Source organism: Callithrix jacchus, chromosome X, assembly GCF_049354715.1.
Source record: "Callithrix jacchus isolate 240 chromosome X, calJac240_pri, whole genome shotgun sequence".
In the NCBI taxonomy this organism is placed as follows: Eukaryota; Metazoa; Chordata; class Mammalia; order Primates; family Cebidae; genus Callithrix; species Callithrix jacchus.
In genome coordinates this window covers 24,780,187-24,792,232 of record NC_133524.1, presented here as the reverse complement: position 1 = coordinate 24,792,232, position 12,046 = coordinate 24,780,187, and positions in this window count along the sequence as shown.

Genomic DNA, 12,046 nt, shown 5'->3' with positions numbered 1-12,046 from the left:
TGAAAAAATGAGGGAAATTAGGGAAAATGAGGGACAACATAAGTGAAGAAAGGAATTAACTAAGGTGATAACTTCTCTGCTACCTCTTTTTTTTCTGACTTTTAAGTTCAGGGCGCATGCGCAGGATGTGCAGGTTTGTTAACGTAGGTGAACTGTGTGCCATGGCGGTTTGCTGCACAGATCATCCCATCACCTAGGTATTAAGCCCAGCATCCATTAGCTAACTCTTCCTGATGATCTCCCTCCTCCTACCCCCAACCCTTGGACAGGCCCCAGTATGTGTTGTTGCCCTACATGTGTCCATGTGTTCTCACCGTTCAGCTCCCACTTATAAGTGAGAATATTTGGTTTTCTGTTCCTGCGTTAGTTTGCTGAAGATAATGGCTTTCAGCTCCATCCATGTCCCTGCAGGGGGTATGATCTTGTTCCTTTTTATGATTGCATAGTATTCCACAGTGCATATGCACAGTATTTTCTTTATCTAGTCTATGATTGATGGGCATTTGGGTTGATTCCATGTCCTTGCTATTGTGAATCGTGCTGCAGTGAACATATGCATGCATGTATCTTTATAATAGAATGATTTATATGTTGGGGGGTACATACCCAGTAATGAGATTGCTTGGTCAAATGGTATTTCTGCCTCTAGGACTTTGAGGAATTGCCACACTGTGTTCCACAATGGTCGAACTAATTTACACTCCCCCAGGAATAGTGTAAGAGCATTGCTTTTTCTCCACAACCTCGCCAGCTTCTGTTGTTTTTCGATTTTTTAATAATCGCCATTTTGGCTGATGTGAAATGGTATCTCATTGTGGTTTTGATTTGCATTTCTCAAATGGTCAGTGGCGTTGAGCTTTTTTCCGTGTTTTTTGGCCGAATGTATGTCTTCCTTTGAGAACTATCTGTTCGTGTCCTTTGGCCACTTTTTAATAGGGTTGTTTTTTATAAACAGCTATTTCAAAGCAGAAAAAAAATGTAAGGAGAGGTGAGTAAATACGAATTTAGGTTTTCTGGGCTGAGTACGGTGGCTCATGACTGTAATCCCAGCACCTTGGGAGACCGAGGTGGGCTGATCATTTTAGGTCAGGAGTTCGAGACCAGCCTGGACAACATGGCGAAACCTCATCTCTACTAAAAAATGCAAACATTACCTGGGCATGGTGGCACGTGCCTGTAATCCCAGCCACTCCAGAGGCTGATGCAGGAGAATCACTGGAACCTGAGAGGCGGAGGTTGCACTGAGCTGAGATTGCGACATTGCACTCCAGCCTGGGCAATGGAGCCAGACTCCATCTAAAAAAAAAAAAAAAAGTAGAATTTAGGTTATTTCTGTGTTCATTGAATACTTAAGTAAAATTTAAATGAATGCGTGTTTTCTATCATGGAAATTATAGATACAACAATTTACCTAAAATAGGAAGTTATGCTTCAATAAATGCATGCATTAGTTAAGTGATGGTGAAAACTGGAGGTATTCCCTTTAATCTTACATTTTTTTTTTTTTGAAATGGAGTCTGGGCTCTGTCTCCCAGGATGGAGTGCAGTGGCACAATCTCGGCTCACTGCAACCTCTGCCTCTTGGGTTCAAGCAATTCTCATGCCTCAGCCTCCCAAGTAGCTGGGATTACAGGTGTGCACCACCACGCCCAGCTAATTTTTTTGTATTGTTAGTAGAGACAAGATTTCACCTTCTTGGCCAGGCTGGTCGCAAACTCCTGACCTCAAGTAATGCACCTGCCTCGGCCTCCCAAAGTGCTGAGATTACAGGCCTGAGCCACCATGCTCGGCCTTAATCTTATATTCTAAATATTTATACCAGCCAATTAAGAACACCCACTGACGTGATTAAAATGCTGGGGAATTATTTAGTGGTGATAATTGCATATCTTTGTAAATATGCCAGAAACCAGTGAATTGTACAGTATAACAGGGTGAATCTTAGGACATGTGAATTTTATCTAAATAAAAAAATCAAGGCTGGGCACGGTGGCTCACGCCTGTAATCCCAGTACATTGGGAGTTCAAGGCGGGCAGATCACGAGGTCAGGAGATCAAGACCATCCTGGCCAACATGGTGAAACCTTGTCTTTACTAAAAACACAAAAATTAGCTGGGTGTGGTGGCACCTGCCTGTAATCCAAGCTACTCGGGGGACTCTGATATGAGAATCACTTGAACTTGGGAGGTCAAGGTTGCAATGACCCAAGATTGTACCACTGAATTCGAGCCTGGCAACAGAGCGAGACTCCATGTCAAAAAAAAAAAAAAAAAAAATCCAGGCCAGGCGCAGTGGCTCATGCCTGTAATCCCAGCAATTTGGGAGGCCAAAGCCAGAGGATCACTTGAGCCCAGGCGTTCCAGACAAACCTGGGCAACATAGAGAGACGCCATCTCTACAGAAAATATGAAATTAGCCTGGTGCAATGGCTTATGCCTGTAATCACAGCTACTAGAGAGACTGAGGTGGAAGGACCACTTGAGCCTAGGAGGTTGAGGCTGCAGTGAGTCGTGATTGAGCTACAAGCCTGGGCAACAGAGGAGACCCTGTCTCAAAAATAAAAATAAATAATAAAATTCATTGTCAATAGAATAACAATATGTTTCATCGTCAGAAACATTTATTGGAAGTAGAAACGTCACACAAAATAAAATGTTTATTAATAAAAATAATATCGTTAACAATTATTGGCAGCAGCCGATCAAGTTTTAACTTTAATTTTCACACAATCCAATAAGGTAGATTCCCACTGTTCAGGTGAGAAAACAGTCCTAGAAAGATTGAATAACATGCCCAAGATTCTATAACTAGTAAGTAGCAGAGCTGGGATTCATAGTCAAGTATGAGCATACTCTTTTTGTTTTTAAAGCTTTATTGAGATTGAATTTATGTACTATAAAATTCACCAATTGTAAGCTGGGCACAGTGACTCACATCTGTAAGGCCAGCACTTTGGAAGGCTGAGGCAGGTGTATCACCTGAGGTCAAGAGTTTGCGACCAGCTTGACCAACATGGTGAAACCCCATCTCTATTAAAAATAGAAAAATTAGCTGGGCATGGTGGTAGGCACCTGAAATCCCAGTTACTCGGGACTCAGGAGGTTAAAGCAGGAGAATCGCTTGAACCCAGGAGGCGGAGATTGCAGTGAGCTGAGATCGCGCCGTTGCACTCCAGCCTGGGCGACAGAGGGAGACTCCGTCTCAAAAAAGAAAAGAGAAGAAAAGAAAAGCTCATCCAAAGTTCGCCGTTTTTTTTTTTTTTTTTTTTAAAGAAGCAGATCCAAGAAAACCCTGGTTACTGATAAATCAGTATTTTAAAATTTAAAGATTTTTTGAGACCCTCTTAACCCACTTTCGTCATGTTAAAAAGCAGTTGAATGATTTGTTTGTTTGTTTCTCCATGCATTTCTATACACATTTTATCACAAAGAGCTATTTTTCTTTTTGAGACAGAGTTTCGCTGTTGTTGCCCAGACTGGAGTGCAATGGCACGATCTCGGCTCACTGCAACCTCCGCCTCCTGGGTTCAAGCAATTCTTCTGCCTCAGCCTCCCGAGTAGCTGGGACTACAGGCGCGCACCACCATGCCCAGCTAATTTTTGTATTTTTAGTAGAGACGGGGTTTCATCTTGTTGACCAGGATGGTCTCGATCTCTTGACCTCGTGATCCACCCGCCTCGGCCTCCCAAAGTGCTGGGATTATAGGCGTGAGCCACCGCGCCCAGCCTATTTTTTTGTTTGCAGTAAGTTTATTTCCATGAAAACTTATTAGACAACTATTACGCAAAAGTATAGTAAGGAGAAGTGAAAGGATAATATGAAAGCCACAATGACGAATACTGAGAAGCCAAGCTCACTTTAGAATACTTTTAAGTAGTCATCAAGGTAGATTACTTAGAAAATAAATATTGTAAATGAAAAATGAGAGAAATTAGGGAAAGTGAGGGGCAATATGAAGTGAAGAAAGGAATTCATTGAGGTGATAATTTCTCTGCGACCTTTCTTCTTTTATTCAGGGCGCATGCGCAGGATGTGCAAGTTTCTTAACGTAGGTAAACTGTGTGCCATGGCGGTTTGCTGCACAGATCATCCCATCACCTAGGTATTAAGCCCAGCATCCATTAGCTCTTATTCCTGATGATCTCCCTCCTCCTACCCCCTGTCGTTCCCCTACATGTGTCCATGTGTTCTCACCATTCAGCTCCCACTTATAAGTGAGAATGTGCGGTATTTGGTTCTCTATACCTTGCTGAGGAAAATGGCTTTCAGCTTTATTTTATCTCTGCAAAGAATACGATCTTGTTTTTTTATGGCTGCATAATATTCCATGGTATATATGTACAACATTCTCTTTATCCAATCTATGATTGATGGGCATTTGGGTTGATTCCATGTCCTTGCTATTGTGAATCGTGCTGCAGTGAACATATGTGTGCATGTATCTTTATAATAGAATGATTTATATGTTGGGGGTATATACCCAGTAATGAGATTGCTTGGTTAAATGGTATTTCTGCCTCTAGGTGTTTGAGGAATTGCTACACTGTGTTCTGCAAAGGTTCAACTAATTTACACCCCCACGAATAGTGTAAGAGAGTTCCTTTTTCTCCACAACCTCACCAGCAGCTGTTGTTTTTTTTACTTTTTAATAATTGCCATTCTGAGTGGTGTGAGGTGGTATCTCATTGTGGTTTTGATTTGCATTTCTCAAATGATCAGTGGCGTTCAGCTTTTTTCCATGTTTGTTGGCTGCATGTATGTCTTCCTTTGAGAAGTATCTGTTCATGACCATTGCCACTTTTTAATGGAGTTGTTTTTTATAAACAGCTATTTCAAAGCAGAAAAAAGTAAGGAGAGGTAAATAAATAAGAATTTAGGTTTTCTGGCTCACAGTGTCATCCCAGCACTTCTGGAGGCTGAGGCGGGCTGAACACTGCAGGTCAGGAGTTTGAGAACAGCCTGGCCAACATGGCAAAAACCCATCTCTACTAAAAAATACAAACATTACCTGGGCATGGTGGCACGTGCCTATAATCCCAGCCACTCAGGAGGGTGAAGTAGGAGAATTGCTTGAACCCAGGAGGCAGAGGTTGCAGTGAGCTGAGATTGTGCCATTGCACTCTAGCCTGGGCAACAGAGTCAGACTCTGTCTCAAAAAGAAGAAAAATCGAATTTAGGTTATTTGTTTGTTCATTGAATATGTAAATAAAATTTAAACGAATAGTTTTATATCACGTAAATTTTAGGTACAACAATTTACCTAAAATAGGAAGTTATGTTTCAATATGCATTAGTTAAGTGATGGTGAAAACTGGAGATATTTCCTTTAATCTTACATTCTTTTTTTTTTCTTTGAGGTGGAATTTCACTCTTGTTGCCCACGTGGGAGTGCAATGGAGCGATCTCAGCTGATCAGAACCTCCGCCTGCTGGATTCAAGTGATTCTCCTGCTTCAGCCTCCTGAGTAGCTGGGATTACAGACATGTGCCACTACGCCCAGCCAATTTTGTATGTTTAGTAGAGACGGGGTTTCTCCATGTTGGTCAGGCTGATCTTGAACTCCCGACCTCAGGTGATCCACCTGCCTCAGCCTTCCAAAGTGCTGGGATTACAGGAGTGAGTCACTGCACCTGGCCACGTTCTTTTTTTTCTTTTCTTTTCTTTCTTTCTTTTTTTTTTTTTTTTTTGAGACAGAGTCGTGCTCTGTCACCTAGGCTGCAGTGCAGTGGCAAAATCTCAGCTCACTGCAACCTCTACCTCCTGAGTTGAAGCAATTCTCGTGCCTCAGCCTCCCAAGTAGCTGGAATTACAGGTGTGTGCCACCACGCCCAGCTAATTTTTTTTTTTCTTTTTTTGAGATGGAGTCTTGCTTTGTCACCAGGCTGGAGTGCAGTGGCGCAGTCTCAGCTCACTGCAACCTCTGCCTCCCGGGTTCAAGCTATTCCCCTGCCTCAGCCTCCTGAGTAGTTGGGACTACAGGTGTGTGCCACCACACCCGGCTATTTTTTTGTATTTTTTAGTAGAAACAGGGTTTCACCATGTTGACCAGAATCATCTCGATCTCCTGAGTTCATGATTCGCCTGCCTCAGCCTCCCAAAGAGCTGGGATTACAGGCATGAGCCACTGTGCTGGACCTTTTTTTTTAAATTTTAGTAGAAATAAGTTTTCACTTTTTTGACCAGGCTAGTCTTAAACTCCTGACCTCAAAGTAATCCTCCTGCCTTGGTCTCCCAAGGTACTGGGATTATAGACGTGAGCCACGGCACCCAGCCTTAATCTTACATTCTAAATATTTATACCCACCAATTATGAAAACCCATTGAGGTTATTAAAATACTGGGGAGTTATATAGTGGTGATGATTGCATGTCTTTGTAAATATGCTAAAAACCAGTGAACTGTACAGTTTAACAGGGTGAATCTTAGGATATGTGAATTTTATCTAAATAAAAAATCTGGCGATATCATGCCACTGCACTCCAGTCTAGGTGACAGAGTGAGACTCTGTCTCAAAAAAAACCCAAAAATCCTGGCCAGGCATGGTGGTTAATGCCTGTAATCCTAGCAATTTGGGATGCCAAAGCCGGAGGATCACTTGAGCCCAGGAGTTCCAGACCAGTCTGGGAAACATAGGGAGACCACCATTTCTACAAAAAATATAAAAATTAGCTGGGTGCAGTGGCTCACACCTTTAGTCCCAGCTACTAGGGAGAATGAAGTGGAAGGATCACTTGAGTCCAGGAGGTTGAGGCAGCAGTGAGCCATGATTGAGCCACTGCACTCCAGCCTGGGCAACCGAGGAGACCCTATCTCAAAAACAAAAATAAATAATAAAATCTATTGTCAATAATAATATGCTTAATCATTAGAAACATTTATTGGAAGTAGAAACGTCTCAGGAATTAAAATGTTTCTTAATAAAAAGTATAGTTAACAATTATTGGTACCAGCTGAACAAGTATTAACTTTATTTAATTCTCACAAAATCCAATGTATAGATACTGTTATTCCCATTTTACAGAGGAGAAAACAGTCCTAGAAAGATTGAATAACATGCCCGATTCTACAGCTAGTAAGTAGGAGAGCTGGGATTCATAGTCAAGTATGAATATACTCTATTTTTTTCTTTTTTGGGACGGAATTTTGCTCTTGTTGCCCAGGCTGGAGTGCAATGGCACAATCTCGGCTCACTGCAACCTCTGCCTCCTGGATTCAAGCAATTTTCCTGCCTCAGCCTCCCAAGTAGCTGGGATTACAGGCACCTACCACCACGCCTGGCTAATTTTTTGTATTTTTAGTAGAGACAGGGTTTCACCATGTTGGCCAGGCTGGTCTCGAACTCCTGATCTTGTGATCCGCTTGCCGTGGCCTCCCAAAGTAGCTGGGATTACAGGCATGAGGCACTGGGCCCAGCCAAATACACTCTTTCTCTTAGTAAAAAAAAAAAAAGCTTTATTGAGATTAAATTTACATGCTATAAAATTCACCAATTTTAGGCCAGGTAGAGTGGCTCCTGGCTGTAATCCAAGCACTTTGGGAGCCTGGGGCAGGCAGATCACTTGAGGTCAGGAGTTTGAGATCGGTCTGGCACACATGGTAAAACCCTGTCTCTACTAAAACTACAAAAATTAGCCGGGCAAAGTGACCCAAGCCCGTAATCCCAGCTACTTGGGAGGCTGAGGGAGGAGAATCACTTGCACCTGGAAGACGGAGGTTTCGGTGAGCTGAGATCATGCCACTGCACTCCAGTCTGGGCAGCAGATCGAGATTCAGTCTTGAGATTCAGTCTCAAAAAATAAATAAAATAAAATAGAATTCACAAATTTTAATTACGCAATTCCATGATTTTTAGTGAGTTTACAGAGTTGTGTAACCATCACCACAATCCAGATTTGGAACATTTCCATCACCCCAAAGAAATCCTTTGCATGTATTTTCATTCAATCCCTTTTCCCATCTCCAGTCCCAGGCAATTACTAATGGATTTTCTTTCTCTGAAGATTTGCCTATTGTGGACATTTCATTTAAATGGAATCATATAATATGTGGTCTTCTGTGTCTGACTTCTTTCACTTAGCATCATGATTTTGAGGCTCATCCATGTTGTAGCATGTATCAGTTCATTCCTTTTTGATGTTGAATAAAATTTCGTATCACATTTTATTGATCCATTCACCAGTTTAATAGATATTTGGATTGTTTTCACTTTTTGGCTATTGTGAATAATTCTGCTAATGAACATTTGTGTACAAGTTTTTATGACTAATCCCAGCACTTTGGGAGGCCGAGGTGGGTGGATCATGAGGTCAGGAGATAGAGACCATCCTGGCTAACATGGTGAAACCCCGTCTCTACTAAAAATACAAAAAATTAGCCAGGCATGCAGCTGTAATCCTAGCTACTCTGGAGGCGGAGGCAGGAGAATTGCTTGAATCCGGGAGGCGGAGGTTGTGGTGAGCTGAGATTGTGTCATTGCACTCCAACCTGGGTGACAGAGCAAGGCTGTCTAAAAAAAACAAACAAAAAACCTAATTAGCTGTAGAATTGCTGAGTTCTATGGTAAATATAGGTTTAATAGTGTGAGAAACAGGCTGGGTGCAGTGACTCACTCGTGTAACCCCAGCACTTTGGGAGGCCTAGGCAGCCGGATTACCGGAGGTCAGGAGTTCAAGACCAGCCTAGCCAACATGGTGAAACCCTGTCTACTAAAAATAGAAAAATTAGCCAGGTGTGGCAGTGGGTGCCTGTAGTCCCAGATGCTCAGGAGGCTGAGGCGGGATAATTGCTTGAATCAGGGAGGCGGAGGTTGCAGTGAGCCAAGACTGTGCCATTGCACTCCAGCCTGGGAGACAGTGTGAGGCTCTGTCTCAAAAAAAAAGTTTGAGAAACATTTCAATTGTTTCCCAAAATGGCTGTACAATATTACATTCCTACCAACAGTGTATGAAGAAGGTTCCAGTTTCTCCACATCCTCACCAACACTTGTTTTTTGTTTTGTTTTTGAGACAGAGTCTTACTCTGTTGCCCAGGCTATAGTGCAGTGGTGCAAGCTCGGCATACTGCAACCTCCGCCTCCCAGATGCAAGTGATTCTCCTGCCTCAGCCTGGGATTAGCTGGGACTACAGGAGCATGCCACCACTTGCGGCTCATTTTGTATTTTTAGTAGGGATGGGGTTTTACCATGTTGGCCAGGCTGGTCTTGAACTCCTGACTTCAGTTGATCCGCCTACCTCAGTCTCCTAAAGTGGTGTGATTACAGGCGTGAGTCACCATACCCAGCCCCTCACCAACATTTGTAATTGTCTCTTTGTTTAGGACAAAGAGACATTCGTTTTTTTTCTTTTTTAAAGGAAAGATGGGGTCTTGCTGTATTGCCCAGGCTGGTCTCAAATTCCTGACCTCAAACAATCCTCCTGCCTTTCTTTTTCTTTTCTTTCTTTCTTTCTTTTTTTTTTTTTTTTGAGACAGAGTTTTGCTTTTGTTGCCCAGGCTGAAGTGCAATGGCACGATCTCAGCTCACTACAACCTTTGCCTCCTGTGTTCAAGTGATTCTCCTGCCTTAGCCTCCGGAGTAGCTGGGATTATAGGCATGTGCCACCACGCCCAGCTAATTTTGTAGTTTTAGTAGAGACAAGGTTTCTCCATGCTGGTCAGGCTGGTCTCGAACTCCCGACCTCAGGTGATCTGCCTACCTCGGCCTCCCAAAGTGCTGGGATTACAGGTGTGAGTCACAGTGCCTGGCCTTGGTGTGGTTTTAATTTGCATTTCTGTAATGACTAATGGATGTTCAGCATCTTTTCATGTACTCATTAAGCCATTCATATCTTTTCTTTGGTAAAATGTCTATTCAAATATTTTGCCCACTTTAATTTGTATTTATTTATTTTTTTAGAGACAGGACCTTGCTCTGTCATCTAGGCTAGTGTGCAGTAGTGCAATCATAGCTCACTGCAGCCTTGAACTCCTGGGCTCAAATGATCCTCCTGCTTCAGCCTCACAAGTAGCTGGGAGTACAGTGGCATGCCACCATGCCCAGCCAATTTTTGATCTTTTTGTAGAGATGGAATGTTGCTGTGTTGCCCAGGCTACTGCCCCCCCCTTTTTTTGATACAGAGTCACCCAGGCTAGAGTGCAGTGGCAAAATCATGACTCACTGCAGCCTCAACCTCCTAGGCTCAAGTGATTCTCCTACCTCAGCCTCTCAAGTAGCTGGGACCACAGGCATGTGCTACCATGCCTGGCTAATTTTTAAATTTTTTGTAAAGACAAGATCTCGGTATGTTTCCCAGGATGGTCTCAAACTCCTGGGCTCAAGTGGTCCACCTACCTCAGCCTCCCAAAGTGCTGGGATAATAGATGTGAGCCACTGCACCCGCTGGGTGCCCAAATTTTTTTTGGAAAAATTAAAAAAATTTTTTCAAATAGAGACAGGGTCTCACTATGTTGCCCAGGCTGGTCCCAAACTCCAGAGCTCAAGCAGTCTTTCCACTTCAGCCTCCCATTTTTAAATTGTTTTTTTTTTTCATTATTATTAGCCTTGCTTTGACTAAATTGGGTTATTTATCTTATTTATTTATTTATTTATTTATTTTGAGACGGAGTCTCTCTCTCTGTCACCAGGCTGGAGTGCAGTAGTGGAGCGATCTTGGCTCACTGCAACCTCTGTCTCCCAGTTCAAATGATTCTCCTGCCTCAGTCTCCTGAGCAGCTAGAGACTACAGGCGTGTGCCACCACGCCCAGCTAATTTTTGTATTTTTAGTAGAAATGAAGTTTCGCCATGTTGGCCAGGATGGTCTGGATCTCTTGACTTCATGATCCGCCCGCCTCGGCCTCCCAAAGTGCTGGGATTACAGGCGTGAACCACCTTGCCCAGCCTATTTATCTTCTTAATATTGGGTTGCAAGAGGTTTTTTTTTTTTTTTAATATTCTAGTTACAAGTCCTTTATCAGATATTTGATTTGTAAATGCTTTCTCCCAGTCTGTAGTTTGCTTTTTTATTTTCTTACTGGTGTCTTTGAGGAGTGAAATTTTTTAACTTTGATGAAGTCAATTTATACATTTATTTTCTTTTTTATGGATCATGCTTTTGGCGTCATATGTAAGAACACTTTGGGCCGGGTACAGTGGTTCACGCCTGTAATCTCATCTCTTTGGGAACACTAGGTGGGTGGATTACAAGGTCAGGAGTTCAAGAACAGCCTGGCCAACATAGTGAAACCCAGTCTCAACTAAAAATACAAAAAATTAGCCAGGTATGCTGGCAGGTGCCTGTAATCCAGCTACCTGGGAGGCTGAGGCAGAGAATCGTTTGAACTGGGAGGTGGAGATTGCAGTGAGCCGAGATCGCGCCACTGCAGTCCAGCCAGGGTGACAGTGCAAGACTCCATCTCAAAAAAAAAAAAAAAAAAAAAAAAAGAATACTTTGCCTAACCCAAGGTCACAAAGATTTACTTTTTTTTTTTTTTTTTTTTTTTTTGACACGGAACTTCGCTCTTGTTACCCAGGCTGGAGTGCAATGGCGCGATCTCGGCTCACTGCAACCTCCGCCTCCTGGGTTCAGGCAATTCTCCTGCCTCAGCCTCCTGAGTAGCTGGGATTATAGGCACGTGCCACCATACCCAGCTAATTTTTTGTATTTTTAGTTGAGACGGGGTTTCACCATGTTGACCAGGATGGTCTCGATCTCTTGACCTCGTGATCCACCCACCTCGGCCTCCCAAAGTGCTGGGATTACAGGCTTGAGCCACCGTGCCTGGCCTAAAGATTTACTTTTATGTTTTCTTCTTAAAGGTTTTTAGTTTTAGCTCTTACATTTAGGTATGTGATCCAATCCATTTTAACTTTATTTTTGGGTATAGTTTGAGGTAAGGGTTTTTTTTTTCCTTTGAGACAGAGTCTGGCTCTGTTGCCTAGATTGGAGTGTGGTGGTGCAACCTCAGCTCACTGCAACCTCCACCTCCTGGGTTCAAACAATTCTCCTGCCTCCCGAGTAGCTAGGATTACAGATAGCACCATCATGCCTGGCTAATTGTTTTTTTTTTT